This window comes from Triturus cristatus, unplaced genomic scaffold (assembly GCF_964204655.1).
Source record: "Triturus cristatus unplaced genomic scaffold, aTriCri1.1 SCAFFOLD_1074, whole genome shotgun sequence".
Taxonomy (NCBI): Eukaryota; Metazoa; Chordata; class Amphibia; order Caudata; family Salamandridae; genus Triturus; species Triturus cristatus.
Genome location: NW_028187274.1, coordinates 21,034 through 45,771, shown reverse-complemented (window position 1 = coordinate 45,771; position 24,738 = coordinate 21,034). Strand labels below are relative to the sequence as shown.

Sequence of the window (24,738 nt, the reverse complement as noted above, 5' to 3'; positions counted from 1 at the left end):
GCAGGTAATGTTCATGATTTTCATCGATCTGCTCCTGATCCCCACCCCCACAACCTTTCTTGAGCGAGAGATAATTACAGCGCTGAAAGATACTTCAGCCACTCCTTCGATAGCTCAGTTGGTAGAGCGGAGGACTGTAGCATAAAGTCAGACATCCTTAGGTCGCTGGTTCAAATCCGGCTCGAAGGATTTTTTGCTTCGATTTCCATATCTTTCACTTTTATTCAAACAATACCTTCCATTGATTATGATCGAGACTTTGCAGTCCCTGGGTTTCAGGGATTCCTTGCATCCATCAAACAGCTCGAGTGCAAAAGTGGGGATGTAGCTCAGTGGTAGAGCGCATGCTTCGCATGTATGAGGTCCCGGGTTCAATCCCCGGCATCTCCAGGAGCCTCTGTTCCTTATCTTGGCTTTTTTCCAGAAGGCTAGCCTGCCATCATGCAGAAAGAAGAAGTTTGTCATGCAGTTGGGGTGAGAGCCCCACTTAAATAGTCAGACATTTGCTTTGGAAAAATCTTTGAACTAGGCATAGTTTGCGCATTTCAAGAAAATCGGAGAATTTTGCATTCCAAAAGAAGGAAATAAATGCCCTCTCTGAGGATCGAACTCAGGACCTTCAGATTATGAGACTGACGCGCTGCCTACTGCGCTAAGAAGGCTGTATATAGGCATCTGTACATAAGACCATGAAGATCATCCAGGTACAAGGCTGAAGGATTTTCCTGACTGACATTGTATACTGCAGAGTCGAATGGGGTGATGTGGCCGTCGGTTCAATGCAGGGTTTCCAATCATACAGTCAAACCTTGCAGAAGTGGGGATGTAGCTCAGTGGTAGAGCGCATGCTTTGCATGTATGAGGCCCCGGGTTCAATCCCCGGCATCTCCAGACTTTTGCCATGCTTACCTTGGATTTTGGGCCGAAAGCTAGGCTGGCATCATGATGAAGGAAGAGATATGTCCTCCAACCGGGATGAGGACCCCGCTTAATCTGTCAGACGTTTGCCTTGAAAAATCCCATGAAATGGGGCTATCTCATTTTTGATGATTATAGATCAAAAGAATCCTACTTGTTGAAGACATCAAAGTGATGATTCATCTTGACAACCATAATGCTTTGATGATAGAAATCTGTCGCATCTCTCTTGATCATTGGTAAGGGTTCTTCTTCTAAACCAGAGACTCTTTACAGTAGCTTTTAGAAAAACGGAATATTTTGTTTATCTCAATCACCTTCAATCTACAGATTTTTCCGTTCTCTTTCCTTTTGAAAATGCATCCAAAATGCACGTTCTTGATGCTGGGTGCGTAGTAATGACTCCCATAACTTTCTGTCATTTCTTTCATGGTTCCGCGCAGCCATCCATTTGCCACCAATGCTGCCCAAGGTCTTTGTATCAAAGTTCCTTTCCTTTCTGTAAAATTGAAATTTGGAGCACCCCTGCTTATCCCCAAGCCAAGACAGAACATGAACTTTGGTCTGAAATCCTCCTTTGGGGTGATAAGAGTACCTTACAGTGTGCTCTAAGAACTGGTGACTTTGAGAGGGAGCTGCAGGTAATGTTCATGATTTTCATCGATCTGCTCCTGATCCCCACCCCCACAACCTTTCTTGAGCGAGAGATAATTACAGCGCTGAAAGATACTTCAGCCACTCCTTCGATAGCTCAGTTGGTAGAGCGGAGGACTGTAGCATAAAGTCAGACATCCTTAGGTCGCTGGTTCAAATCCGGCTCGAAGGATTTTTTGCTTCGATTTCCATATCTTTCACTTTTATTCAAACAATACCTTCCATTGATTATGATCGAGACTTTGCAGTCCCTGGGTTTCAGGGATTCCTTGCATCCATCAAACAGCTCGAGTGCAAAAGTGGGGATGTAGCTCAGTGGTAGAGCGCATGCTTCGCATGTATGAGGTCCCGGGTTCAATCCCCGGCATCTCCAGGAGCCTCTGTTCCTTATCTTGGCTTTTTTCCAGAAGGCTAGCCTGCCATCATGCAGAAAGAAGAAGTTTGTCATGCAGTTGGGGTGAGAGCCCCACTTAAATAGTCAGACATTTGCTTTGGAAAAATCTTTGAACTAGGCATAGTTTGCGCATTTCAAGAAAATCGGAGAATTTTGCATTCCAAAAGAAGGAAATAAATGCCCTCTCTGAGGATCGAACTCAGGACCTTCAGATTATGAGACTGACGCGCTGCCTACTGCGCTAAGAAGGCTGTATATAGGCATCTGTACATAAGACCATGAAGATCATCCAGGTACAAGGCTGAAGGATTTTCCTGACTGACATTGTATACTGCAGAGTCGAATGGGGTGATGTGGCCGTCGGTTCAATGCAGGGTTTCCAATCATACAGTCAAACCTTGCAGAAGTGGGGATGTAGCTCAGTGGTAGAGCGCATGCTTTGCATGTATGAGGCCCCGGGTTCAATCCCCGGCATCTCCAGACTTTTGCCATGCTTACCTTGGATTTTGGGCCGAAAGCTAGGCTGGCATCATGATGAAGGAAGAGATATGTCCTCCAACCGGGATGAGGACCCCGCTTAATCTGTCAGACGTTTGCCTTGAAAAATCCCATGAAATGGGGCTATCTCATTTTTGATGATTATAGATCAAAAGAATCCTACTTGTTGAAGACATCAAAGTGATGATTCATCTTGACAACCATAATGCTTTGATGATAGAAATCTGTCGCATCTCTCTTGATCATTGGTAAGGGTTCTTCTTCTAAACCAGAGACTCTTTACAGTAGCTTTTAGAAAAACGGAATATTTTGTTTATCTCAATCACCTTCAATCTACAGATTTTTCCGTTCTCTTTCCTTTTGAAAATGCATCCAAAATGCACGTTCTTGATGCTGGGTGCGTAGTAATGACTCCCATAACTTTCTGTCATTTCTTTCATGGTTCCGCGCAGCCATCCATTTGCCACCAATGCTGCCCAAGGTCTTTGTATCAAAGTTCCTTTCCTTTCTGTAAAATTGAAATTTGGAGCACCCCTGCTTATCCCCAAGCCAAGACAGAACATGAACTTTGGTCTGAAATCCTCCTTTGGGGTGATAAGACGTACCTTACAGTGTGCTCTAAGAACTGGTGACTTTGAGAGGGAGCTGCAGGTAATGTTCATGATTTTCATCGATCTGCTCCTGATCCCCACCCCCACAACCTTTCTTGAGCGAGAGATAATTACAGCGCTGAAAGATACTTCAGCCACTCCTTCGATAGCTCAGTTGGTAGAGCGGAGGACTGTAGCATAAAGTCAGACATCCTTAGGTCGCTGGTTCAAATCCGGCTCGAAGGATTTTTTGCTTCGATTTCCATATCTTTCACTTTTATTCAAACAATACCTTCCATTGATTATGATCGAGACTTTGCAGTCCCTGGGTTTCAGGAATTCCTTGCATCCATCAAACAGCTCGAGGGCAAAAGTGGGGATGTAGCTCAGTGGTAGAGCGCATGCTTCGCATGTATGAGGTCCCGGGTTCAATCCCCGGCATCTCCAGGAGCCTCTGTTCCTTATCTTGGCTTTTTTCCAGAAGGCTAGCCTGCCATCATGCAGAAAGAAGAAGTTTGTCATGCAGTTGGGGTGAGAGCCCCACTTAAATAGTCAGACATTTGCTTTGGAAAAATCTTTGAACTAAGCATAGTTTGCGCATTTCAAGAAAATCGGAGAATTTTGCATTCCAAAAGAAGGAAATAAATGCCCTCTCTGAGGATCGAACTCAGGACCTTCAGATTATGAGACTGACGCGCTGCCTACTGCGCTAAGAAGGCTGTATATAGGCATCTGTACATAAGACCATGAAGATCATCCAGGTACAAGGCTGAAGGATTTTCCTGACTGACATTGTATACTGCAGAGTCGAATGGGGTGATGTGGCCGTCGGTTCAATGCAGGGTTTCCAATCATACAGTCAAACCTTGCAGAAGTGGGGATGTAGCTCAGTGGTAGAGCGCATGCTTTGCATGTATGAGGCCCCGGGTTCAATCCCCGGCATCTCCAGACTTTTGCCATGCTTACCTTGGATTTTGGGCCGAAAGCTAGGCTGGCATCATGATGAAGGAAGAGATATGTCCTCCAACCGGGATGAGGACCCCGCTTAATCTGTCAGACGTTTGCCTTGAAAAATCCCATGAAGTGGGGCTATCTCATTTTTGATGATTATAGATCAAAAGAATCCTACTTGTTGAAGACATCAAAGTGATGATTCATCTTGACAACCATAATGCTTTGATGATAGAAATCTGTCGCATCTCTCTTGATCATTGGTAAGGGTTCTTCTTCTAAACCAGAGACTCTTTACAGTAGCTTTTAGAAAAACGGAATATTTTGTTTATCTCAATCACCTTCAATCTACAGATTTTTCCGTTCTCTTTCCTTTTGAAAATGCATCCAAAATGCACGTTCTTGATGCTGGGTGCGTAGTAATGACTCCCATAACTTTCTGTCATTTCTTTCATGGTTCCGCGCAGCCATCCATTTGCCACCAATGCTGCCCAAGGTCTTTGTATCAAAGTTCCTTTCCTTTCTGTAAAATTGAAATTTGGAGCACCCCTGCTTATCCCCAAGCCAAGACAGAACATGAACTTTGGTCTGAAATCCTCCTTTGGGGTGATAAGACGTACCTTACAGTGTGCTCTAAGAACTGGTGACTTTGAGAGGGAGCTGCAGGTAATGTTCATGATTTTCATCGATCTGCTCCTGATCCCCACCCCCACAACCTTTCTTGAGCGAGAGATAATTACAGCGCTGAAAGATACTTCAGCCACTCCTTCGATAGCTCAGTTGGTAGAGCGGAGGACTGTAGCATAAAGTCAGACATCCTTAGGTCGCTGGTTCAAATCCGGCTCGAAGGATTTTTTGCTTCGATTTCCATATATTTCACTTTTATTCAAACAATACCTTCCATTGATTATGATCGAGACTTTGCAGTCCCTGGGTTTCAGGGATTCCTTGCATCCATCAAACAGCTCGAGGGCAAAAGTGGGGATGTAGCTCAGTGGTAGAGCGCATGCTTCGCATGTATGAGGTCCCGGGTTCAATCCCCGGCATCTCCAGGAGCCTCTGTTCCTTATCTTGGCTTTTTTCCAGAAGGCTAGCCTGCCATCATGCAGAAAGAAGAAGTTTGTCATGCAGTTGGGGTGAGAGCCCCACTTAAATAGTCAGACATTTGCTTTGGAAAAATCTTTGAACTAGGCATAGTTTGCGCATTTCAAGAAAATCGGAGAATTTTGCATTCCAAAAGAAGGAAATAAATGCCCTCTCTGAGGATCGAACTCAGGACCTTCAGATTATGAGACTGACGCGCTGCCTACTGCGCTAAGAAGACTGTATATAGGCATCTGTACATAAGACCATGAAGATCATCCAGGTACAAGGCTGAAGGATTTTCCTGACTGACATTGTATACTGCAGAGTCGAATGGGGTGATGTGGCCGTCGGTTCAATGCAGGGTTTCCAATCATACAGTCAAACCTTGCAGAAGTGGGGATGTAGCTCAGTGGTAGAGCGCATGCTTTGCATGTATGAGGCCCCGGGTTCAATCCCCGGCATCTCCAGACTTTTGCCATGCTTACCTTGGATTTTGGGCCGAAAGCTAGGCTGGCATCATGATGAAGGAAGAGATATGTCCTCCAACCGGGATGAGGACCCCGCTTAATCTGTCAGACGTTTGCCTTGAAAAATCCCATGAAATGGGGCTATCTCATTTTTGATGATTATAGATCAAAAGAATCCTACTTGTTGAAGACATCAAAGTGATGATTCATCTTGACAACCATAATGCTTTGATGATAGAAATCTGTCGCATCTCTCTTGATCATTGGTAAGGGTTCTTCTTCTAAACCAGAGACTCTTTACAGTAGCTTTTAGAAAAACGGAATATTTTGTTTATCTCAATCACCTTCAATCTACAGATTTTTCCGTTCTCTTTCCTTTTGAAAATGCATCCAAAATGCACGTTCTTGATGCTGGGTGCGTAGTAATGACTCCCATAACTTTCTGTCATTTCTTTCATGGTTCCGCGCAGCCATCCATTTGCCACCAATGCTGCCCAAGGTCTTTGTATCAAAGTTCCTTTCCTTTCTGTAAAATTGAAATTTGGAGCACCCCTGCTTATCCCCAAGCCAAGACAGAACATGAACTTTGGTCTGAAATCCTCCTTTGGGGTGATAAGACGTACCTTACAGTGTGCTCTAAGAACTGGTGACTTTGAGAGGGAGCTGCAGGTAATGTTCATGATTTTCATCGATCTGCTCCTGATCCCCACCCCCACAACCTTTCTTGAGCGAGAGATAATTACAGCGCTGAAAGATACTTCAGCCACTCCTTCGATAGCTCAGTTGGTAGAGCGGAGGACTGTAGCATAAAGTCAGACATCCTTAGGTCGCTGGTTCAAATCCGGCTCGAAGGATTTTTTGCTTCGATTTCCATATATTTCACTTTTATTCAAACAATACCTTCCATTGATTATGATCGAGACTTTGCAGTCCCTGGGTTTCAGGGATTCCTTGCATCCATCAAACAGCTCGAGGGCAAAAGTGGGGATGTAGCTCAGTGGTAGAGCGCATGCTTCGCATGTATGAGGTCCCGGGTTCAATCCCCGGCATCTCCAGGAGCCTCTGTTCCTTATCTTGGCTTTTTTCCAGAAGGCTAGCCTGCCATCATGCAGAAAGAAGAAGTTTGTCATGCAGTTGGGGTGAGAGCCCCACTTAAATAGTCAGACATTTGCTTTGGAAAAATCTTTGAACTAGGCATAGTTTGCGCATTTCAAGAAAATCGGAGAATTTTGCATTCCAAAAGAAGGAAATAAATGCCCTCTCTGAGGATCGAACTCAGGACCTTCAGATTATGAGACTGACGCGCTGCCTACTGCGCTAAGAAGACTGTATATAGGCATCTGTACATAAGACCATGAAGATCATCCAGGTACAAGGCTGAAGGATTTTCCTGACTGACATTGTATACTGCAGAGTCGAATGGGGTGATGTGGCCGTCGGTTCAATGCAGGGTTTCCAATCATACAGTCAAACCTTGCAGAAGTGGGGATGTAGCTCAGTGGTAGAGCGCATGCTTTGCATGTATGAGGCCCCGGGTTCAATCCCCGGCATCTCCAGACTTTTGCCATGCTTACCTTGGATTTTGGGCCGAAAGCTAGGCTGGCATCATGATGAAGGAAGAGATATGTCCTCCAACCGGGATGAGGACCCCGCTTAATCTGTCAGACGTTTGCCTTGAAAAATCCCATGAAATGGGGCTATCTCATTTTTGATGATTATAGATCAAAAGAATCCTACTTGTTGAAGACATCAAAGTGATGATTCATCTTGACAACCATAATGCTTTGATGATAGAAATCTGTCGCATCTCTCTTGATCATTGGTAAGGGTTCTTCTTCTAAACCAGAGACTCTTTACAGTAGCTTTTAGAAAAACGGAATATTTTGTTTATCTCAATCACCTTCAATCTACAGATTTTTCCGTTCTCTTTCCTTTTGAAAATGCATCCAAAATGCACGTTCTTGATGCTGGGTGCGTAGTAATGACTCCCATAACTTTCTGTCATTTCTTTCATGGTTCCGCGCAGCCATCCATTTGCCACCAATGCTGCCCAAGGTCTTTGTATCAAAGTTCCTTTCCTTTCTGTAAAATTGAAATTTGGAGCACCCCTGCTTATCCCCAAGCCAAGACAGAACATGAACTTTGGTCTGAAATCCTCCTTTGGGGTGATAAGACGTACCTTACAGTGTGCTCTAAGAACTGGTGACTTTGAGAGGGAGCTGCAGGTAATGTTCATGATTTTCATCGATCTGCTCCTGATCCCCACCCCCACAACCTTTCTTGAGCGAGAGATAATTACAGCGCTGAAAGATACTTCAGCCACTCCTTCGATAGCTCAGTTGGTAGAGCGGAGGACTGTAGCATAAAGTCAGACATCCTTAGGTCGCTGGTTCAAATCCGGCTCGAAGGATTTTTTGCTTCGATTTCCATATATTTCACTTTTATTCAAACAATACCTTCCATTGATTATGATCGAGACTTTGCAGTCCCTGGGTTTCAGGGATTCCTTGCATCCATCAAACAGCTCGAGGGCAAAAGTGGGGATGTAGCTCAGTGGTAGAGCGCATGCTTCGCATGTATGAGGTCCCGGGTTCAATCCCCGGCATCTCCAGGAGCCTCTGTTCCTTATCTTGGCTTTTTTCCAGAAGGCTAGCCTGCCATCATGCAGAAAGAAGAAGTTTGTCATGCAGTTGGGGTGAGAGCCCCACTTAAATAGTCAGACATTTGCTTTGGAAAAATCTTTGAACTAGGCATAGTTTGCGCATTTCAAGAAAATCGGAGAATTTTGCATTCCAAAAGAAGGAAATAAATGCCCTCTCTGAGGATCGAACTCAGGACCTTCAGATTATGAGACTGACGCGCTGCCTACTGCGCTAAGAAGGCTGTATATAGGCATCTGTACATAAGACCATGAAGATCATCCAGGTACAAGGCTGAAGGATTTTCCTGACTGACATTGTATACTGCAGAGTCGAATGGGGTGATGTGGCCGTCGGTTCAATGCAGGGTTTCCAATCATACAGTCAAACCTTGCAGAAGTGGGGATGTAGCTCAGTGGTAGAGCGCATGCTTTGCATGTATGAGGCCCCGGGTTCAATCCCCGGCATCTCCAGACTTTTGCCATGCTTACCTTGGATTTTGGGCCGAAAGCTAGGCTGGCATCATGATGAAGGAAGAGATATGTCCTCCAACCGGGATGAGGACCCCGCTTAATCTGTCAGACGTTTGCCTTGAAAAATCCCATGAAATGGGGCTATCTCATTTTTGATGATTATAGATCAAAAGAATCCTACTTGTTGAAGACATCAAAGTGATGATTCATCTTGACAACCATAATGCTTTGATGATAGAAATCTGTCGCATCTCTCTTGATCATTGGTAAGGGTTCTTCTTCTAAACCAGAGACTCTTTACAGTAGCTTTTAGAAAAACGGAATATTTTGTTTATCTCAATCACCTTCAATCTACAGATTTTTCCGTTCTCTTTCCTTTTGAAAATGCATCCAAAATGCACGTTCTTGATGCTGGGTGCGTAGTAATGACTCCCATAACTTTCTGTCATTTCTTTCATGGTTCCGCGCAGCCATCCATTTGCCACCAATGCTGCCCAAGGTCTTTGTATCAAAGTTCCTTTCCTTTCTGTAAAATTGAAATTTGGAGCACCCCTGCTTATCCCCAAGCCAAGACAGAACATGAACTTTGGTCTGAAATCCTCCTTTGGGGTGATAAGACGTACCTTACAGTGTGCTCTAAGAACTGGTGACTTTGAGAGGGAGCTGCAGGTAATGTTCATGATTTTCATCGATCTGCTCCTGATCCCCACCCCCACAACCTTTCTTGAGCGAGAGATAATTACAGCGCTGAAAGATACTTCAGCCACTCCTTCGATAGCTCAGTTGGTAGAGCGGAGGACTGTAGCATAAAGTCAGACATCCTTAGGTCGCTGGTTCAAATCCGGCTCGAAGGATTTTTTGCTTCGATTTCCATATCTTTCACTTTTATTCAAACAATACCTTCCATTGATTATGATCGAGACTTTGCAGTCCCTGGGTTTCAGGGATTCCTTGCATCCATCAAACAGCTCGAGTGCAAAAGTGGGGATGTAGCTCAGTGGTAGAGCGCATGCTTCGCATGTATGAGGTCCCGGGTTCAATCCCCGGCATCTCCAGGAGCCTCTGTTCCTTATCTTGGCTTTTTTCCAGAAGGCTAGCCTGCCATCATGCAGAAAGAAGAAGTTTGTCATGCAGTTGGGGTGAGAGCCCCACTTAAATAGTCAGACATTTGCTTTGGAAAAATCTTTGAACTAGGCATAGTTTGCGCATTTCAAGAAAATCGGAGAATTTTGCATTCCAAAAGAAGGAAATAAATGCCCTCTCTGAGGATCGAACTCAGGACCTTCAGATTATGAGACTGACGCGCTGCCTACTGCGCTAAGAAGGCTGTATATAGGCATCTGTACATAAGACCATGAAGATCATCCAGGTACAAGGCTGAAGGATTTTCCTGACTGACATTGTATACTGCAGAGTCGAATGGGGTGATGTGGCCGTCGGTTCAATGCAGGGTTTCCAATCATACAGTCAAACCTTGCAGAAGTGGGGATGTAGCTCAGTGGTAGAGCGCATGCTTTGCATGTATGAGGCCCCGGGTTCAATCCCCGGCATCTCCAGACTTTTGCCATGCTTACCTTGGATTTTGGGCCGAAAGCTAGGCTGGCATCATGATGAAGGAAGAGATATGTCCTCCAACCGGGATGAGGACCCCGCTTAATCTGTCAGACGTTTGCCTTGAAAAATCCCATGAAATGGGGCTATCTCATTTTTGATGATTATAGATCAAAAGAATCCTACTTGTTGAAGACATCAAAGTGATGATTCATCTTGACAACCATAATGCTTTGATGATAGAAATCTGTCGCATCTCTCTTGATCATTGGTAAGGGTTCTTCTTCTAAACCAGAGACTCTTTACAGTAGCTTTTAGAAAAACGGAATATTTTGTTTATCTCAATCACCTTCAATCTACAGATTTTTCCGTTCTCTTTCCTTTTGAAAATGCATCCAAAATGCACGTTCTTGATGCTGGGTGCGTAGTAATGACTCCCATAACTTTCTGTCATTTCTTTCATGGTTCCGCGCAGCCATCCATTTGCCACCAATGCTGCCCAAGGTCTTTGTATCAAAGTTCCTTTCCTTTCTGTAAAATTGAAATTTGGAGCACCCCTGCTTATCCCCAAGCCAAGACAGAACATGAACTTTGGTCTGAAATCCTCCTTTGGGGTGATAAGACGTACCTTACAGTGTGCTCTAAGAACTGGTGACTTTGAGAGGGAGCTGCAGGTAATGTTCATGATTTTCATCGATCTGCTCCTGATCCCCACCCCCACAACCTTTCTTGAGCGAGAGATAATTACAGCGCTGAAAGATACTTCAGCCACTCCTTCGATAGCTCAGTTGGTAGAGCGGAGGACTGTAGCATAAAGTCAGACATCCTTAGGTCGCTGGTTCAAATCCGGCTCGAAGGATTTTTTGCTTCGATTTCCATATCTTTCACTTTTATTCAAACAATACCTTCCATTGATTATGATCGAGACTTTGCAGTCCCTGGGTTTCAGGGATTCCTTGCATCCATCAAACAGCTCGAGTGCAAAAGTGGGGATGTAGCTCAGTGGTAGAGCGCATGCTTCGCATGTATGAGGTCCCGGGTTCAATCCCCGGCATCTCCAGGAGCCTCTGTTCCTTATCTTGGCTTTTTTCCAGAAGGCTAGCCTGCCATCATGCAGAAAGAAGAAGTTTGTCATGCAGTTGGGGTGAGAGCCCCACTTAAATAGTCAGACATTTGCTTTGGAAAAATCTTTGAACTAGGCATAGTTTGCGCATTTCAAGAAAATCGGAGAATTTTGCATTCCAAAAGAAGGAAATAAATGCCCTCTCTGAGGATCGAACTCAGGACCTTCAGATTATGAGACTGACGCGCTGCCTACTGCGCTAAGAAGGCTGTATATAGGCATCTGTACATAAGACCATGAAGATCATCCAGGTACAAGGCTGAAGGATTTTCCTGACTGACATTGTATACTGCAGAGTCGAATGGGGTGATGTGGCCGTCGGTTCAATGCAGGGTTTCCAATCATACAGTCAAACCTTGCAGAAGTGGGGATGTAGCTCAGTGGTAGAGCGCATGCTTTGCATGTATGAGGCCCCGGGTTCAATCCCCGGCATCTCCAGACTTTTGCCATGCTTACCTTGGATTTTGGGCCGAAAGCTAGGCTGGCATCATGATGAAGGAAGAGATATGTCCTCCAACCGGGATGAGGACCCCGCTTAATCTGTCAGACGTTTGCCTTGAAAAATCCCATGAAATGGGGCTATCTCATTTTTGATGATTATAGATCAAAAGAATCCTACTTGTTGAAGACATCAAAGTGATGATTCATCTTGACAACCATAATGCTTTGATGATAGAAATCTGTCGCATCTCTCTTGATCATTGGTAAGGGTTCTTCTTCTAAACCAGAGACTCTTTACAGTAGCTTTTAGAAAAACGGAATATTTTGTTTATCTCAATCACCTTCAATCTACAGATTTTTCCGTTCTCTTTCCTTTTGAAAATGCATCCAAAATGCACGTTCTTGATGCTGGGTGCGTAGTAATGACTCCCATAACTTTCTGTCATTTCTTTCATGGTTCCGCGCAGCCATCCATTTGCCACCAATGCTGCCCAAGGTCTTTGTATCAAAGTTCCTTTCCTTTCTGTAAAATTGAAATTTGGAGCACCCCTGCTTATCCCCAAGCCAAGACAGAACATGAACTTTGGTCTGAAATCCTCCTTTGGGGTGATAAGACGTACCTTACAGTGTGCTCTAAGAACTGGTGACTTTGAGAGGGAGCTGCAGGTAATGTTCATGATTTTCATCGATCTGCTCCTGATCCCCACCCCCACAACCTTTCTTGAGCGAGAGATAATTACAGCGCTGAAAGATACTTCAGCCACTCCTTCGATAGCTCAGTTGGTAGAGCGGAGGACTGTAGCATAAAGTCAGACATCCTTAGGTCGCTGGTTCAAATCCGGCTCGAAGGATTTTTTGCTTCGATTTCCATATCTTTCACTTTTATTCAAACAATACCTTCCATTGATTATGATCGAGACTTTGCAGTCCCTGGGTTTCAGGGATTCCTTGCATCCATCAAACAGCTCGAGTGCAAAAGTGGGGATGTAGCTCAGTGGTAGAGCGCATGCTTCGCATGTATGAGGTCCCGGGTTCAATCCCCGGCATCTCCAGGAGCCTCTGTTCCTTATCTTGGCTTTTTTCCAGAAGGCTAGCCTGCCATCATGCAGAAAGAAGAAGTTTGTCATGCAGTTGGGGTGAGAGCCCCACTTAAATAGTCAGACATTTGCTTTGGAAAAATCTTTGAACTAGGCATAGTTTGCGCATTTCAAGAAAATCGGAGAATTTTGCATTCCAAAAGAAGGAAATAAATGCCCTCTCTGAGGATCGAACTCAGGACCTTCAGATTATGAGACTGACGCGCTGCCTACTGCGCTAAGAAGGCTGTATATAGGCATCTGTACATAAGACCATGAAGATCATCCAGGTACAAGGCTGAAGGATTTTCCTGACTGACATTGTATACTGCAGAGTCGAATGGGGTGATGTGGCCGTCGGTTCAATGCAGGGTTTCCAATCATACAGTCAAACCTTGCAGAAGTGGGGATGTAGCTCAGTGGTAGAGCGCATGCTTTGCATGTATGAGGCCCCGGGTTCAATCCCCGGCATCTCCAGACTTTTGCCATGCTTACCTTGGATTTTGGGCCGAAAGCTAGGCTGGCATCATGATGAAGGAAGAGATATGTCCTCCAACCGGGATGAGGACCCCGCTTAATCTGTCAGACGTTTGCCTTGAAAAATCCCATGAAATGGGGCTATCTCATTTTTGATGATTATAGATCAAAAGAATCCTACTTGTTGAAGACATCAAAGTGATGATTCATCTTGACAACCATAATGCTTTGATGATAGAAATCTGTCGCATCTCTCTTGATCATTGGTAAGGGTTCTTCTTCTAAACCAGAGACTCTTTACAGTAGCTTTTAGAAAAACGGAATATTTTGTTTATCTCAATCACCTTCAATCTACAGATTTTTCCGTTCTCTTTCCTTTTGAAAATGCATCCAAAATGCACGTTCTTGATGCTGGGTGCGTAGTAATGACTCCCATAACTTTCTGTCATTTCTTTCATGGTTCCGCGCAGCCATCCATTTGCCACCAATGCTGCCCAAGGTCTTTGTATCAAAGTTCCTTTCCTTTCTGTAAAATTGAAATTTGGAGCACCCCTGCTTATCCCCAAGCCAAGACAGAACATGAACTTTGGTCTGAAATCCTCCTTTGGGGTGATAAGACGTACCTTACAGTGTGCTCTAAGAACTGGTGACTTTGAGAGGGAGCTGCAGGTAATGTTCATGATTTTCATCGATCTGCTCCTGATCCCCACCCCCACAACCTTTCTTGAGCGAGAGATAATTACAGCGCTGAAAGATACTTCAGCCACTCCTTCGATAGCTCAGTTGGTAGAGCGGAGGACTGTAGCATAAAGTCAGACATCCTTAGGTCGCTGGTTCAAATCCGGCTCGAAGGATTTTTTGCTTCGATTTCCATATCTTTCACTTTTATTCAAACAATACCTTCCATTGATTATGATCGAGACTTTGCAGTCCCTGGGTTTCAGGGATTCCTTGCATCCATCAAACAGCTCGAGTGCAAAAGTGGGGATGTAGCTCAGTGGTAGAGCGCATGCTTCGCATGTATGAGGTCCCGGGTTCAATCCCCGGCATCTCCAGGAGCCTCTGTTCCTTATCTTGGCTTTTTTCCAGAAGGCTAGCCTGCCATCATGCAGAAAGAAGAAGTTTGTCATGCAGTTGGGGTGAGAGCCCCACTTAAATAGTCAGACATTTGCTTTGGAAAAATCTTTGAACTAGGCATAGTTTGCGCATTTCAAGAAAATCGGAGAATTTTGCATTCCAAAAGAAGGAAATAAATGCCCTCTCTGAGGATCGAACTCAGGACCTTCAGATTATGAGACTGACGCGCTGCCTACTGCGCTAAGAAGGCTGTATATAGGCATCTGTACATAAGACCATGAAGATCATCCAGGTACAAGGCTGAAGGATTTTCCTGACTGACATTGTATACTGCAGAGTCGAATGGGGTGATGTGGCCGTCGGTTCAATGCAGGGTTTCCAATCATACAGTCAAACCTTGCAGAAGTGGGGATGTAGCTCAGTGGTAGAGCGCATGCTTTGCATGTATGAGGCCCCGGGTTCAATCCCCGGCATCTCCAGACTTTTGCCATGCTTACCTTGGATTTTGGGCCGAAAGCTAGGCTGGCATCATGATGAAGGAAGAGATATGTCCTCCAACCGGGATGAGGACCCCGCTTAATCTGTCAGACGTTTGCCTTGAAAAATCCCATGAAATGGGGCTATCTCATTTTTGATGATTATAGATCAAAAGAATCCTACTTGTTGAAGACATCAAAGTGATGATTCATCTTGACAACCATAATGCTTTGATGATAGAAATCTGTCGCATCTCTCTTGATCATTGGTAAGGGTTCTTCTTCTAAACCAGAGACTCTTTACAGTAGCTTTTAGAAAAACGGAATATTTTGTTTATCTCAATCACCTTCAATCTACAGATTTTTCCGTTCTCTTTCCTTTTGAAAATGCATCCAAAATGCACGTTCTTGATGCTGGGTGCGTAGTAATGACTCCCATAACTTTCTGTCATTTCTTTCATGGTTCCGCGCAGCCATCCATTTGCCACCAATGCTGCCCAAGGTCTTTGTATCAAAGTTCCTTTCCTTTCTGTAAAATTGAAATTTGGAGCACCCCTGCTTATCCCCAAGCCAAGACAGAACATGAACTTTGGTCTGAAATCCTCCTTTGGGGTGATAAGACGTACCTTACAGTGTGCTCTAAGAACTGGTGACTTTGAGAGGGAGCTGCAGGTAATGTTCATGATTTTCATCGATCTGCTCCTGATCCCCACCCCCACAACCTTTCTTGAGCGAGAGATAATTACAGCGCTGAAAGATACTTCAGCCACTCCTTCGATAGCTCAGTTGGTAGAGCGGAGGACTGTAGCATAAAGTCAGACATCCTTAGGTCGCTGGTTCAAATCCGGCTCGAAGGATTTTTTGCTTCGATTTCCATATCTTTCACTTTTATTCAAACAATACCTTCCATTGATTATGATCGAGACTTTGCAGTCCCTGGGTTTCAGGGATTCCTTGCATCCATCAAACAGCTCGAGTGCAAAAGTGGGGATGTAGCTCAGTGGTAGAGCGCATGCTTCGCATGTATGAGGTCCCGGGTTCAATCCCCGGCATCTCCAGGAGCCTCTGTTCCTTATCTTGGCTTTTTTCCAGAAGGCTAGCCTGCCATCATGCAGAAAGAAGAAGTTTGTCATGCAGTTGGGGTGAGAGCCCCACTTAAATAGTCAGACATTTGCTTTGGAAAAATCTTTGAACTAGGCATAGTTTGCGCATTTCAAGAAAATCGGAGAATTTTGCATTCCAAAAGAAGGAAATAAATGCCCTCTCTGAGGATCGAACTCAGGACCTTCAGATTATGAGACTGACGCGCTGCCTACTGCGCTAAGAAGGCTGTATATAGGCATCTGTACATAAGACCATGAAGATCATCCAGGTACAAGGCTGAAGGATTTTCCTGACTGACATTGTATACTGCAGAGTCGAATGGGGTGATGTGGCCGTCGGTTCAATGCAGGGTTTCCAATCATACAGTCAAACCTTGCAGAAGTGGGGATGTAGCTCAGTGGTAGAGCGCATGCTTTGCATGTATGAGGCCCCGGGTTCAATCCCCGGCATCTCCAGACTTTTGCCATGCTTACCTTGGATTTTGGGCCGAAAGCTAGGCTGGCATCATGATGAAGGAAGAGATATGTCCTCCAACCGGGATGAGGACCCCGCTTAATCTGTCAGACGTTTGCCTTGAAAAATCCCATGAAATGGGGCTATCTCATTTTTGATGATTATAGATCAAAAGAATCCTACTTGTTGAAGACATCAAAGTGATGATTCATCTTGACAACCATAATGCTTTGATGATAGAAATCTGTCGCATCTCTCTTGATCATTGGTAAGGGTTCTTCTTCTAAACCAGAGACTCTTTACAGTAGCTTTTAGAAAAACGGAATATTTTGTTTATCTCAATCACCTTCAATCTACAGATTTTTCCGTTCTCTTTCCTTTTGAAAATGCATCCAAAATGCACGTTCTTGATGCTGGGTGCGTAGTAATGACTCCCATAACTTTCTGTCATTTCTTTCATGGTTCCGCGCAGCCATCCATTTGCCACCAATGCTGCCCAAGGTCTTTGTATCAAAGTTCCTTTCCTTTCTGTAAAATTGAAATTTGGAGCACCCCTGCTTATCCCCAAGCCAAGACAGAACATGAACTTTGGTCTGAAATCCTCCTTTGGGGTGATAAGACGTACCTTACAGTGTGCTCTAAGAACTGGTGACTTTGAGAGGGAGCTGCAGGTAATGTTCATGATTTTCATCGATCTGCTCCTGATCCCCACCCCCACAACCTTTCTTGAGCGAGAGATAATTACAGCGCTGAAAGATACTTCAGCCACTCCTTCGATAGCTCAGTTGGTAGAGCGGAGGACTGTAGCATAAAGTCAGACATCCTTAGGTCGCTGGTTCAAATCCGGCTCGAAGGATTTTTTGCTTCGATTTCCATATCTTTCACTTTTATTCAAACAATACCTTCCATTGATTATGATCGAGACTTTGCAGTCCCTGGGTTTCAGGGATTCCTTGCATCCATCAAACAGCTCGAGGGCAAAAGTGGGGATGTAGCTCAGTGGTAGAGCGCATGCTTCGCATGTATGAGGTCCCGGGTTCAATCCCCGGCATCTCCAGGAGCCTCTGTTCCTTATCTTGGCTTTTTTCCAGAAGGCTAGCCTGCCATCATGCAGAAAGAAGAAGTTTGTCATGCAGTTGGGGTGAGAGCCCCACTTAAATAGTCAGACATTTGCTTTGGAAAAATCTTTGAACTAAGCATAGTTTGCGCATTTCAAGAAAATCGGAGAATTTTGCATTCCAAAAGAAGGAAATAAATGCCCTCTCTGAGGATCGAACTCAGGACCTTCAGATTATGAGACTGACGCGCTGCCTACTGCGCTAAGAAGGCTGTATATAGGCATCTGTACATAAGACCATGAAGATCATCCAGGTACAAGGCTGAAGGATTTTCCTGACTGACATTGTATACTGCAGAGTCGAATGGGGTGATGTGGCCGTCGGTTCAATGCAGGGTTTCCAATCATACAGTCAAACCTTGCAGAAGTGGGGATGTAGCTCAGTGGTAGAGCGCATGCTTTGCATGTATGAGGCCCCGGGTTCAATCCCCGGCATCTCCAGACTTTTGCCATGCTTACCTTGGATTTTGGGCCGAAAGCTAGGCTGGCATCATGATGAAGGAAGAGATATGTCCTCCAACCGGGATGAGGACCCCGCTTAATCTGTCAGACGTTTGCCTTGAAAAATCCCATGAAGTGGGGCTATCTCATTTTTGATGATTATAGATCAAAAGAATCCTACTTGTTGAAGACATCAAAGTGATGATTCATCTTGACAACCATAATGCTTTGATGATAGAAATCTGTCGCATCTCTCTTGATCATTGGTAAGGGTTCTTCTTCTAAACCAGAGACTCTTTACAGTAGCTTTTAGAAAAACGGAATATTTTGTTTATCTCAATCACCTTCAATCTACAGATTTTTCCGTTCTCTTTCCTTTTGAAAATGCATCCAAAATGCACGTTCTTGATGCTGGGTGCGTAGTAATGACTCCCATAACTTTCTGTCATTTCTTTCATGGTTCCGCGCAGCCATCCATTTGCCACCAATGCTGCCCAAGGTCTTTGTATCAAAGTTCCTTTCCTTTCTGTAAAATTGAAATTTGGAGCACCCCTGCTTATCCCCAAGCCAAGACAGAACATGAACTTTGGTCTGAAATCCTCCTTTGGGGTGATAAGACGTACCTTACAGTGTGCTCTAAGAACTGGTGACTTTGAGAGGGAGCTGCAGGTAATGTTCATGATTTTCATCGATCTGCTCCTGATCCCCACCCCCACAACCTTTCTTGAGCGAGAGATAATTACAGCGCTGAAAGATACTTCAGCCACTCCTTCGATAGCTCAGTTGGTAGAGCGGAGGACTGTAGCATAAAGTCAGACATCCTTAGGTCGCTGGTTCAAATCCGGCTCGAAGGATTTTTTGCTTCGATTTCCATATATTTCACTTTTATTCAAACAATACCTTCCATTGATTATGATCGAGACTTTGCAGTCCCTGGGTTTCAGGGATTCCTTGCATCCATCAAACAGCTCGAGGGCAAAAGTGGGGATGTAGCTCAGTGGTAGAGCGCATGCTTCGCATGTATGAGGTCCCGGGTTCAATCCCCGGCATCTCCAGGAGCCTCTGTTCCTTATCTTGGCTTTTTTCCAGAAGGCTAGCCTGCCATCATGCAGAAAGAAGAAGTTTGTCATGCAGTTGGGGTGAGAGCCCCACTTAAATAGTCAGACATTTGCTTTGGAAAAATCTTTGAACTAGGCATAGTTTGCGCATTTCAAGAAAATCGGAGAATTTTGCATTCCAAAAGAAGGAAATAAATGCCCTCTCTGAGGATCGAACTCAGGACCTTCAGATTATGAGACTGACGCGCTGCCTACTGCGCTAAGAAGGCTGTATATAGGCATCTGTACATAAGACCATGAAGATCATCCAGGTACAAGGCTGAAGGATTTTCCTGACTGACATTGTATACTGCAGAGTCGAATGGGGTGATGTGGCCGTCGGTTCAATGCAGGGTTTCCAATCATACAGTCAAACCTTGCAGAAGTGGGGATGTAGCTCAGTGGTAGAGCGCATGCTTTGCATGTATGAGGCCCCGGGTTCAATCCCCGGCATCTCCAGACTTTTGCCATGCTTACCTTGGATTTTGGGCCGAAAGCTAGGCTGGCATCATGATGAAGGAAGAGATATGTCCTCCAACCGGGATGAGGACCCCGCTTAATCTGTCAGACGTTTGCCTTGAAAAATCCCATGAAATGGGGCTATCTCATTTTTGATGATTATAGATCAAAAGAATCCTACTTGTTGAAGACATCAAAGTGATGATTCATCTTGACAACCATAATGCTTTGATGATAGAAATCTGTCGCATCTCTCTTGATCATTGGTAAGGGTTCTTCTTCTAAACCAGAGACTCTTTACAGTAGCTTTTAGAAAAACGGAATATTTTGTTTATCTCAATCACCTTCAATCTACAGATTTTTCCGTTCTCTTTCCTTTTGAAAATGCATCCAAAATGCACGTTCTTGATGCTGGGTGCGTAGTAATGACTCCCATAACTTTCTGTCATTTCTTTCATGGTTCCGCGCAGCCATCCATTTGCCACCAATGCTGCCCAAGGTCTTTGTATCAAAGTTCCTTTCCTTTCTGTAAAATTGAAATTTGGAGCACCCCTGCTTATCCCCAAGCCAAGACAGAACATGAACTTTGGTCTGAAATCCTCCTTTGGGGTGATAAGACGTACCTTACAGTGTGCTCTAAGAACTGGTGACTTTGAGAGGGAGCTGCAGGTAATGTTCATGATTTTCATCGATCTGCTCCTGATCCCCACCCCCACAACCTTTCTTGAGCGAGAGATAATTACAGCGCTGAAAGATACTTCAGCCACTCCTTCGATAGCTCAGTTGGTAGAGCGGAGGACTGTAGCATAAAGTCAGACATCCTTAGGTCGCTGGTTCAAATCCGGCTCGAAGGATTTTTTGCTTCGATTTCCATATCTTTCACTTTTATTCAAACAATACCTTCCATTGATTATGATCGAGACTTTGCAGTCCCTGGGTTTCAGGGATTCCTTGCATCCATCAAACAGCTCGAGTGCAAAAGTGGGGATGTAGCTCAGTGGTAGAGCGCATGCTTCGCATGTATGAGGTCCCGGGTTCAATCCCCGGCATCTCCAGGAGCCTCTGTTCCTTATCTTGGCTTTTTTCCAGAAGGCTAGCCTGCCATCATGCAGAAAGAAGAAGTTTGTCATGCAGTTGGGGTGAGAGCCCCACTTAAATAGTCAGACATTTGCTTTGGAAAAATCTTTGAACTAGGCATAGTTTGCGCATTTCAAGAAAATCGGAGAATTTTGCATTCCAAAAGAAGGAAAGAAATGCCCTCTCTGAGGATCGAACTCAGGACCTTCAGATTATGAGACTGACGCGCTGCCTACTGCGCTAAGAAGGCTGTATATAGGCATCTGTACATAAGACCATGAAGATCATCCAGGTACAAGGCTGAAGGATTTTCCTGACTGACATTGTATACTGCAGAGTCGAATGGGGTGATGTGGCCGTCGGTTCAATGCAGGGTTTCCAATCATACAGTCAAACCTTGCAGAAGTGGGGATGTAGCTCAGTGGTAGAGCGCATGCTTTGCATGTATGAGGCCCCGGGTTCAATCCCCGGCATCTCCAGACTTTTGCCATGCTTACCTTGGATTTTGGGCCGAAAGCTAGGCTGGCATCATGATGAAGGAAGAGATATGTCCTCCAACCGGGATGAGGACCCCGCTTAATCTGTCAGACGTTTGCCTTGAAAAATCCCATGAAATGGGGCTATCTCATTTTTGATGATTATAGATCAAAAGAATCCTACTTGTTGAAGACATCAAAGTGATGATTCATCTTGACAACCATAATGCTTTGATGATAGAAATCTGTCGCATCTCTCTTGATCATTGGTAAGGGTTCTTCTTCTAAACCAGAGACTCTTTACAGTAGCTTTTAGAAAAACGGAATATTTTGTTTATCTCAATCACCTTCAATCTACAGATTTTTCCGTTCTCTTTCCTTTTGAAAATGCATCCAAAATGCACGTTCTTGATGCTGGGTGCGTAGTAATGACTCCCATAACTTTCTGTCATTTCTTTCATGGTTCCGCGCAGCCATCCATTTGCCACCAATGCTGCCCAAGGTCTTTGTATCAAAGTTCCTTTCCTTTCTGTAAAATTGAAATTTGGAGCACCCCTGCTTATCCCCAAGCCAAGACAGAACATGAACTTTGGTCTGAAATCCTCCTTTGGGGTGATAAGACGTACCTTACAGTGTGCTCTAAGAACTGGTGACTTTGAGAGGGAGCTGCAGGTAATGTTCATGATTTTCATCGATCTGCTCCTGATCCCCACCCCCACAACCTTTCTTGAGCGAGAGATAATTACAGCGCTGAAAGATACTTCAGCCACTCCTTCGATAGCTCAGTTGGTAGAGCGGAGGACTGTAGCATAAAGTCAGACATCCTTAGGTCGCTGGTTCAAATCCGGCTCGAAGGATTTTTTGCTTCGATTTCCATATCTTTCACTTTTATTCAAACAATACCTTCCATTGATTATGATCGAGACTTTGCAGTCCCTGGGTTTCAGGGATTCCTTGCATCCATCAAACAGCTCGAGTGCAAAAGTGGGGATGTAGCTCAGTGGTAGAGCGCATGCTTCGCATGTATGAGGTCCCGGGTTCAATCCCCGGCATCTCCAGGAGCCTCTGTTCCTTATCTTGGCTTTTTTCCAGAAGGCTAGCCTGCCATCATGCAGAAAGAAGAAGTTTGTCATGCAGTTGGGGTGAGAGCCCCACTTAAATAGTCAGACATTTGCTTTGGAAAAATCTTTGAACTAGGCATAGTTTGCGCATTTCAAGAAAATCGGAGAATTTTGCATTCCAAAAGAAGGAAATAAATGCCCTCTCTGAGGATCGAACTCAGGACCTTCAGATTATGAGACTGACGCGCTGCCTACTGCGCTAAGAAGGCTGTATATAGGCATCTGTACATAAGACCATGAAGATCATCCAGGTACAAGGCTGAAGGATTTTCCTGACTGACATTGTATACTGCAGAGTCGAATGGGGTGATGTGGCCGTCGGTTCAATGCAGGGTTTCCAATCATACAGTCAAACCTTGCAGAAGTGGGGATGTAGCTCAGTGGTAGAGCGCATGCTTTGCATGTATGAGGCCCCGGGTTCAATCCCCGGCATCTCCAGACTTTTGCCATGCTTACCTTGGATTTTGGGCCGAAAGCTAGGCTGGCATCATGATGAAGGAAGAGATATGTCCTCCAACCGGGATGAGGACCCCGCTTAATCTGTCAGACGTTTGCCTTGAAAAATCCCATGAAATGGGGCTATCTCATTTTTGATGATTATAGATCAAAAGAATCCTACTTGTTGAAGACATCAAAGTGATGATTCATCTTGACAACCATAATGCTTTGATGATAGAAATCTGTCGCATCTCTCTTGATCATTGGTAAGGGTTCTTCTTCTAAACCAGAGACTCTTTACAGTAGCTTTTAGAAAAACGGAATATTTTGTTTATCTCAATCACCTTCAATCTACAGATTTTTCCGTTCTCTTTCCTTTTGAAAATGCATCCAAAATGCACGTTCTTGATGCTGGGTGCGTAGTAATGACTCCCATAACTTTCTGTCATTTCTTTCATGGTTCCGCGCAGCCATCCATTTGCCACCAATGCTGCCCAAGGTCTTTGTATCAAAGTTCCTTTCCTTTCTGTAAAATTGAAATTTGGAGCACCCCTGCTTATCCCCAAGCCAAGACAGAACATGAACTTTGGTCTGAAATCCTCCTTTGGGGTGATAAGACGTACCTTACAGTGTGCTCTAAGAACTGGTGACTTTGAGAGGGAGCTGCAGGTAATGTTCATGATTTTCATCGATCTGCTCCTGATCCCCACCCCCACAACCTTTCTTGAGCGAGAGATAATTACAGCGCTGAAAGATACTTCAGCCACTCCTTCGATAGCTCAGTTGGTAGAGCGGAGGACTGTAGCATAAAGTCAGACATCCTTAGGTCGCTGGTTCAAATCCGGCTCGAAGGATTTTTTGCTTCGATTTCCATATCTTTCACTTTTATTCAAACAATACCTTCCATTGATTATGATCGAGACTTTGCAGTCCCTGGGTTTCAGGGATTCCTTGCATCCATCAAACAGCTCGAGTGCAAAAGTGGGGATGTAGCTCAGTGGTAGAGCGCATGCTTCGCATGTATGAGGTCCCGGGTTCAATCCCCGGCATCTCCAGGAGCCTCTGTTCCTTATCTTGGCTTTTTTCCAGAAGGCTAGCCTGCCATCATGCAGAAAGAAGAAGTTTGTCATGCAGTTGGGGTGAGAGCCCCACTTAAATAGTCAGACATTTGCTTTGGAAAAATCTTTGAACTAGGCATAGTTTGCGCATTTCAAGAAAATCGGAGAATTTTGCATTCCAAAAGAAGGAAATAAATGCCCTCTCTGAGGATCGAACTCAGGACCTTCAGATTATGAGACTGACGCGCTGCCTACTGCGCTAAGAAGGCTGTATATAGGCATCTGTACATAAGACCATGAAGATCATCCAGGTACAAGGCTGAAGGATTTTCCTGACTGACATTGTATACTGCAGAGTCGAATGGGGTGATGTGGCCGTCGGTTCAATGCAGGGTTTCCAATCATACAGTCAAACCTTGCAGAAGTGGGGATGTAGCTCAGTGGTAGAGCGCATGCTTTGCATGTATGAGGCCCCGGGTTCAATCCCCGGCATCTCCAGACTTTTGCCATGCTTACCTTGGATTTTGGGCCGAAAGCTAGGCTGGCATCATGATGAAGGAAGAGATATGTCCTCCAACCGGGATGAGGACCCCGCTTAATCTGTCAGACGTTTGCCTTGAAAAATCCCATGAAATGGGGCTATCTCATTTTTGATGATTATAGATCAAAAGAATCCTACTTGTTGAAGACATCAAAGTGATGATTCATCTTGACAACCATAATGCTTTGATGATAGAAATCTGTCGCATCTCTCTTGATCATTGGTAAGGGTTCTTCTTCTAAACCAGAGACTCTTTACAGTAGCTTTTAGAAAAACGGAATATTTTGTTTATCTCAATCACCTTCAATCTACAGATTTTTCCGTTCTCTTTCCTTTTGAAAATGCATCCAAAATGCACGTTCTTGATGCTGGGTGCGTAGTAATGACTCCCATAACTTTCTGTCATTTCTTTCATGGTTCCGCGCAGCCATCCATTTGCCACCAATGCTGCCCAAGGTCTTTGTA

The 24,738-nt window shown here is 44.5% G+C and overlaps 62 non-coding genes across 62 annotated transcripts; 48 read left to right on the top strand and 14 right to left on the bottom strand.

Annotated features, from left to right (window-relative positions):
* The first annotated feature begins 103 nt into the window (after positions 1-103).
* Positions 104-189, top strand: TRNAY-GUA (transfer RNA tyrosine (anticodon GUA)). Its single transcript is given in 2 exon segments — positions 104-140; positions 154-189. It is a non-coding gene; the product is annotated as a tRNA-Tyr (tRNA).
* Positions 190-318: 129 nt separating this feature from the next.
* TRNAA-CGC (transfer RNA alanine (anticodon CGC)) lies at positions 319-390 on the top strand. The gene has a single exon. It is a non-coding gene; the product is annotated as a tRNA-Ala (tRNA).
* Positions 391-589: 199 nt separating this feature from the next.
* On the bottom strand, positions 590-662 carry TRNAM-CAU (transfer RNA methionine (anticodon CAU)). Its single transcript has one exon. It is a non-coding gene; the product is annotated as a tRNA-Met (tRNA).
* A 157-nt stretch (positions 663-819) lies between these two features.
* TRNAA-UGC (transfer RNA alanine (anticodon UGC)) lies at positions 820-891 on the top strand. The gene has a single exon. It is a non-coding gene; the product is annotated as a tRNA-Ala (tRNA).
* Positions 892-1,658: 767 nt separating this feature from the next.
* TRNAY-GUA (transfer RNA tyrosine (anticodon GUA)) lies at positions 1,659-1,744 on the top strand. The gene is given in 2 exon segments: positions 1,659-1,695; positions 1,709-1,744. It is a non-coding gene; the product is annotated as a tRNA-Tyr (tRNA).
* Positions 1,745-1,873: 129 nt separating this feature from the next.
* Positions 1,874-1,945, top strand: TRNAA-CGC (transfer RNA alanine (anticodon CGC)). Its single transcript has one exon. It is a non-coding gene; the product is annotated as a tRNA-Ala (tRNA).
* A 199-nt stretch (positions 1,946-2,144) lies between these two features.
* On the bottom strand, positions 2,145-2,217 carry TRNAM-CAU (transfer RNA methionine (anticodon CAU)). Its single transcript has one exon. It is a non-coding gene; the product is annotated as a tRNA-Met (tRNA).
* Positions 2,218-2,374: 157 nt separating this feature from the next.
* TRNAA-UGC (transfer RNA alanine (anticodon UGC)) lies at positions 2,375-2,446 on the top strand. The gene has a single exon. It is a non-coding gene; the product is annotated as a tRNA-Ala (tRNA).
* Positions 2,447-3,214: 768 nt separating this feature from the next.
* On the top strand, positions 3,215-3,300 carry TRNAY-GUA (transfer RNA tyrosine (anticodon GUA)). The gene is given in 2 exon segments: positions 3,215-3,251; positions 3,265-3,300. It is a non-coding gene; the product is annotated as a tRNA-Tyr (tRNA).
* Positions 3,301-3,429: 129 nt separating this feature from the next.
* On the top strand, positions 3,430-3,501 carry TRNAA-CGC (transfer RNA alanine (anticodon CGC)). The gene has a single exon. It is a non-coding gene; the product is annotated as a tRNA-Ala (tRNA).
* Positions 3,502-3,700: 199 nt separating this feature from the next.
* Positions 3,701-3,773, bottom strand: TRNAM-CAU (transfer RNA methionine (anticodon CAU)). Its single transcript has one exon. It is a non-coding gene; the product is annotated as a tRNA-Met (tRNA).
* Positions 3,774-3,930: 157 nt separating this feature from the next.
* On the top strand, positions 3,931-4,002 carry TRNAA-UGC (transfer RNA alanine (anticodon UGC)). Its single transcript has one exon. It is a non-coding gene; the product is annotated as a tRNA-Ala (tRNA).
* A 768-nt stretch (positions 4,003-4,770) lies between these two features.
* On the top strand, positions 4,771-4,856 carry TRNAY-GUA (transfer RNA tyrosine (anticodon GUA)). Its single transcript is given in 2 exon segments — positions 4,771-4,807; positions 4,821-4,856. It is a non-coding gene; the product is annotated as a tRNA-Tyr (tRNA).
* A 129-nt stretch (positions 4,857-4,985) lies between these two features.
* TRNAA-CGC (transfer RNA alanine (anticodon CGC)) lies at positions 4,986-5,057 on the top strand. The gene has a single exon. It is a non-coding gene; the product is annotated as a tRNA-Ala (tRNA).
* A 429-nt stretch (positions 5,058-5,486) lies between these two features.
* On the top strand, positions 5,487-5,558 carry TRNAA-UGC (transfer RNA alanine (anticodon UGC)). The gene has a single exon. It is a non-coding gene; the product is annotated as a tRNA-Ala (tRNA).
* Positions 5,559-6,326: 768 nt separating this feature from the next.
* On the top strand, positions 6,327-6,412 carry TRNAY-GUA (transfer RNA tyrosine (anticodon GUA)). Its single transcript is given in 2 exon segments — positions 6,327-6,363; positions 6,377-6,412. It is a non-coding gene; the product is annotated as a tRNA-Tyr (tRNA).
* A 129-nt stretch (positions 6,413-6,541) lies between these two features.
* On the top strand, positions 6,542-6,613 carry TRNAA-CGC (transfer RNA alanine (anticodon CGC)). The gene has a single exon. It is a non-coding gene; the product is annotated as a tRNA-Ala (tRNA).
* A 429-nt stretch (positions 6,614-7,042) lies between these two features.
* On the top strand, positions 7,043-7,114 carry TRNAA-UGC (transfer RNA alanine (anticodon UGC)). Its single transcript has one exon. It is a non-coding gene; the product is annotated as a tRNA-Ala (tRNA).
* Positions 7,115-7,882: 768 nt separating this feature from the next.
* Positions 7,883-7,968, top strand: TRNAY-GUA (transfer RNA tyrosine (anticodon GUA)). The gene is given in 2 exon segments: positions 7,883-7,919; positions 7,933-7,968. It is a non-coding gene; the product is annotated as a tRNA-Tyr (tRNA).
* Positions 7,969-8,097: 129 nt separating this feature from the next.
* On the top strand, positions 8,098-8,169 carry TRNAA-CGC (transfer RNA alanine (anticodon CGC)). The gene has a single exon. It is a non-coding gene; the product is annotated as a tRNA-Ala (tRNA).
* A 199-nt stretch (positions 8,170-8,368) lies between these two features.
* On the bottom strand, positions 8,369-8,441 carry TRNAM-CAU (transfer RNA methionine (anticodon CAU)). The gene has a single exon. It is a non-coding gene; the product is annotated as a tRNA-Met (tRNA).
* Positions 8,442-8,598: 157 nt separating this feature from the next.
* On the top strand, positions 8,599-8,670 carry TRNAA-UGC (transfer RNA alanine (anticodon UGC)). The gene has a single exon. It is a non-coding gene; the product is annotated as a tRNA-Ala (tRNA).
* A 768-nt stretch (positions 8,671-9,438) lies between these two features.
* Positions 9,439-9,524, top strand: TRNAY-GUA (transfer RNA tyrosine (anticodon GUA)). The gene is given in 2 exon segments: positions 9,439-9,475; positions 9,489-9,524. It is a non-coding gene; the product is annotated as a tRNA-Tyr (tRNA).
* A 129-nt stretch (positions 9,525-9,653) lies between these two features.
* Positions 9,654-9,725, top strand: TRNAA-CGC (transfer RNA alanine (anticodon CGC)). Its single transcript has one exon. It is a non-coding gene; the product is annotated as a tRNA-Ala (tRNA).
* A 199-nt stretch (positions 9,726-9,924) lies between these two features.
* Positions 9,925-9,997, bottom strand: TRNAM-CAU (transfer RNA methionine (anticodon CAU)). The gene has a single exon. It is a non-coding gene; the product is annotated as a tRNA-Met (tRNA).
* Positions 9,998-10,154: 157 nt separating this feature from the next.
* On the top strand, positions 10,155-10,226 carry TRNAA-UGC (transfer RNA alanine (anticodon UGC)). Its single transcript has one exon. It is a non-coding gene; the product is annotated as a tRNA-Ala (tRNA).
* A 768-nt stretch (positions 10,227-10,994) lies between these two features.
* TRNAY-GUA (transfer RNA tyrosine (anticodon GUA)) lies at positions 10,995-11,080 on the top strand. The gene is given in 2 exon segments: positions 10,995-11,031; positions 11,045-11,080. It is a non-coding gene; the product is annotated as a tRNA-Tyr (tRNA).
* A 129-nt stretch (positions 11,081-11,209) lies between these two features.
* TRNAA-CGC (transfer RNA alanine (anticodon CGC)) lies at positions 11,210-11,281 on the top strand. The gene has a single exon. It is a non-coding gene; the product is annotated as a tRNA-Ala (tRNA).
* Positions 11,282-11,480: 199 nt separating this feature from the next.
* TRNAM-CAU (transfer RNA methionine (anticodon CAU)) lies at positions 11,481-11,553 on the bottom strand. The gene has a single exon. It is a non-coding gene; the product is annotated as a tRNA-Met (tRNA).
* A 157-nt stretch (positions 11,554-11,710) lies between these two features.
* TRNAA-UGC (transfer RNA alanine (anticodon UGC)) lies at positions 11,711-11,782 on the top strand. Its single transcript has one exon. It is a non-coding gene; the product is annotated as a tRNA-Ala (tRNA).
* Positions 11,783-12,550: 768 nt separating this feature from the next.
* Positions 12,551-12,636, top strand: TRNAY-GUA (transfer RNA tyrosine (anticodon GUA)). The gene is given in 2 exon segments: positions 12,551-12,587; positions 12,601-12,636. It is a non-coding gene; the product is annotated as a tRNA-Tyr (tRNA).
* Positions 12,637-12,765: 129 nt separating this feature from the next.
* On the top strand, positions 12,766-12,837 carry TRNAA-CGC (transfer RNA alanine (anticodon CGC)). Its single transcript has one exon. It is a non-coding gene; the product is annotated as a tRNA-Ala (tRNA).
* A 199-nt stretch (positions 12,838-13,036) lies between these two features.
* On the bottom strand, positions 13,037-13,109 carry TRNAM-CAU (transfer RNA methionine (anticodon CAU)). The gene has a single exon. It is a non-coding gene; the product is annotated as a tRNA-Met (tRNA).
* A 157-nt stretch (positions 13,110-13,266) lies between these two features.
* On the top strand, positions 13,267-13,338 carry TRNAA-UGC (transfer RNA alanine (anticodon UGC)). The gene has a single exon. It is a non-coding gene; the product is annotated as a tRNA-Ala (tRNA).
* Positions 13,339-14,106: 768 nt separating this feature from the next.
* Positions 14,107-14,192, top strand: TRNAY-GUA (transfer RNA tyrosine (anticodon GUA)). Its single transcript is given in 2 exon segments — positions 14,107-14,143; positions 14,157-14,192. It is a non-coding gene; the product is annotated as a tRNA-Tyr (tRNA).
* A 129-nt stretch (positions 14,193-14,321) lies between these two features.
* Positions 14,322-14,393, top strand: TRNAA-CGC (transfer RNA alanine (anticodon CGC)). Its single transcript has one exon. It is a non-coding gene; the product is annotated as a tRNA-Ala (tRNA).
* A 199-nt stretch (positions 14,394-14,592) lies between these two features.
* Positions 14,593-14,665, bottom strand: TRNAM-CAU (transfer RNA methionine (anticodon CAU)). Its single transcript has one exon. It is a non-coding gene; the product is annotated as a tRNA-Met (tRNA).
* Positions 14,666-14,822: 157 nt separating this feature from the next.
* On the top strand, positions 14,823-14,894 carry TRNAA-UGC (transfer RNA alanine (anticodon UGC)). The gene has a single exon. It is a non-coding gene; the product is annotated as a tRNA-Ala (tRNA).
* A 768-nt stretch (positions 14,895-15,662) lies between these two features.
* Positions 15,663-15,748, top strand: TRNAY-GUA (transfer RNA tyrosine (anticodon GUA)). Its single transcript is given in 2 exon segments — positions 15,663-15,699; positions 15,713-15,748. It is a non-coding gene; the product is annotated as a tRNA-Tyr (tRNA).
* A 129-nt stretch (positions 15,749-15,877) lies between these two features.
* Positions 15,878-15,949, top strand: TRNAA-CGC (transfer RNA alanine (anticodon CGC)). Its single transcript has one exon. It is a non-coding gene; the product is annotated as a tRNA-Ala (tRNA).
* A 199-nt stretch (positions 15,950-16,148) lies between these two features.
* On the bottom strand, positions 16,149-16,221 carry TRNAM-CAU (transfer RNA methionine (anticodon CAU)). Its single transcript has one exon. It is a non-coding gene; the product is annotated as a tRNA-Met (tRNA).
* A 157-nt stretch (positions 16,222-16,378) lies between these two features.
* Positions 16,379-16,450, top strand: TRNAA-UGC (transfer RNA alanine (anticodon UGC)). Its single transcript has one exon. It is a non-coding gene; the product is annotated as a tRNA-Ala (tRNA).
* Positions 16,451-17,218: 768 nt separating this feature from the next.
* TRNAY-GUA (transfer RNA tyrosine (anticodon GUA)) lies at positions 17,219-17,304 on the top strand. Its single transcript is given in 2 exon segments — positions 17,219-17,255; positions 17,269-17,304. It is a non-coding gene; the product is annotated as a tRNA-Tyr (tRNA).
* Positions 17,305-17,433: 129 nt separating this feature from the next.
* On the top strand, positions 17,434-17,505 carry TRNAA-CGC (transfer RNA alanine (anticodon CGC)). The gene has a single exon. It is a non-coding gene; the product is annotated as a tRNA-Ala (tRNA).
* A 199-nt stretch (positions 17,506-17,704) lies between these two features.
* Positions 17,705-17,777, bottom strand: TRNAM-CAU (transfer RNA methionine (anticodon CAU)). The gene has a single exon. It is a non-coding gene; the product is annotated as a tRNA-Met (tRNA).
* A 157-nt stretch (positions 17,778-17,934) lies between these two features.
* Positions 17,935-18,006, top strand: TRNAA-UGC (transfer RNA alanine (anticodon UGC)). Its single transcript has one exon. It is a non-coding gene; the product is annotated as a tRNA-Ala (tRNA).
* Positions 18,007-18,774: 768 nt separating this feature from the next.
* TRNAY-GUA (transfer RNA tyrosine (anticodon GUA)) lies at positions 18,775-18,860 on the top strand. The gene is given in 2 exon segments: positions 18,775-18,811; positions 18,825-18,860. It is a non-coding gene; the product is annotated as a tRNA-Tyr (tRNA).
* A 129-nt stretch (positions 18,861-18,989) lies between these two features.
* TRNAA-CGC (transfer RNA alanine (anticodon CGC)) lies at positions 18,990-19,061 on the top strand. Its single transcript has one exon. It is a non-coding gene; the product is annotated as a tRNA-Ala (tRNA).
* Positions 19,062-19,260: 199 nt separating this feature from the next.
* On the bottom strand, positions 19,261-19,333 carry TRNAM-CAU (transfer RNA methionine (anticodon CAU)). The gene has a single exon. It is a non-coding gene; the product is annotated as a tRNA-Met (tRNA).
* A 157-nt stretch (positions 19,334-19,490) lies between these two features.
* Positions 19,491-19,562, top strand: TRNAA-UGC (transfer RNA alanine (anticodon UGC)). Its single transcript has one exon. It is a non-coding gene; the product is annotated as a tRNA-Ala (tRNA).
* A 768-nt stretch (positions 19,563-20,330) lies between these two features.
* On the top strand, positions 20,331-20,416 carry TRNAY-GUA (transfer RNA tyrosine (anticodon GUA)). The gene is given in 2 exon segments: positions 20,331-20,367; positions 20,381-20,416. It is a non-coding gene; the product is annotated as a tRNA-Tyr (tRNA).
* A 129-nt stretch (positions 20,417-20,545) lies between these two features.
* Positions 20,546-20,617, top strand: TRNAA-CGC (transfer RNA alanine (anticodon CGC)). The gene has a single exon. It is a non-coding gene; the product is annotated as a tRNA-Ala (tRNA).
* Positions 20,618-20,816: 199 nt separating this feature from the next.
* On the bottom strand, positions 20,817-20,889 carry TRNAM-CAU (transfer RNA methionine (anticodon CAU)). The gene has a single exon. It is a non-coding gene; the product is annotated as a tRNA-Met (tRNA).
* Positions 20,890-21,046: 157 nt separating this feature from the next.
* TRNAA-UGC (transfer RNA alanine (anticodon UGC)) lies at positions 21,047-21,118 on the top strand. The gene has a single exon. It is a non-coding gene; the product is annotated as a tRNA-Ala (tRNA).
* Positions 21,119-21,886: 768 nt separating this feature from the next.
* Positions 21,887-21,972, top strand: TRNAY-GUA (transfer RNA tyrosine (anticodon GUA)). Its single transcript is given in 2 exon segments — positions 21,887-21,923; positions 21,937-21,972. It is a non-coding gene; the product is annotated as a tRNA-Tyr (tRNA).
* A 129-nt stretch (positions 21,973-22,101) lies between these two features.
* Positions 22,102-22,173, top strand: TRNAA-CGC (transfer RNA alanine (anticodon CGC)). The gene has a single exon. It is a non-coding gene; the product is annotated as a tRNA-Ala (tRNA).
* A 199-nt stretch (positions 22,174-22,372) lies between these two features.
* On the bottom strand, positions 22,373-22,445 carry TRNAM-CAU (transfer RNA methionine (anticodon CAU)). Its single transcript has one exon. It is a non-coding gene; the product is annotated as a tRNA-Met (tRNA).
* Positions 22,446-22,602: 157 nt separating this feature from the next.
* Positions 22,603-22,674, top strand: TRNAA-UGC (transfer RNA alanine (anticodon UGC)). The gene has a single exon. It is a non-coding gene; the product is annotated as a tRNA-Ala (tRNA).
* A 768-nt stretch (positions 22,675-23,442) lies between these two features.
* TRNAY-GUA (transfer RNA tyrosine (anticodon GUA)) lies at positions 23,443-23,528 on the top strand. The gene is given in 2 exon segments: positions 23,443-23,479; positions 23,493-23,528. It is a non-coding gene; the product is annotated as a tRNA-Tyr (tRNA).
* A 129-nt stretch (positions 23,529-23,657) lies between these two features.
* TRNAA-CGC (transfer RNA alanine (anticodon CGC)) lies at positions 23,658-23,729 on the top strand. The gene has a single exon. It is a non-coding gene; the product is annotated as a tRNA-Ala (tRNA).
* A 199-nt stretch (positions 23,730-23,928) lies between these two features.
* TRNAM-CAU (transfer RNA methionine (anticodon CAU)) lies at positions 23,929-24,001 on the bottom strand. Its single transcript has one exon. It is a non-coding gene; the product is annotated as a tRNA-Met (tRNA).
* Positions 24,002-24,158: 157 nt separating this feature from the next.
* Positions 24,159-24,230, top strand: TRNAA-UGC (transfer RNA alanine (anticodon UGC)). The gene has a single exon. It is a non-coding gene; the product is annotated as a tRNA-Ala (tRNA).
* The last annotated feature ends 508 nt before the right edge of the window (positions 24,231-24,738 follow it).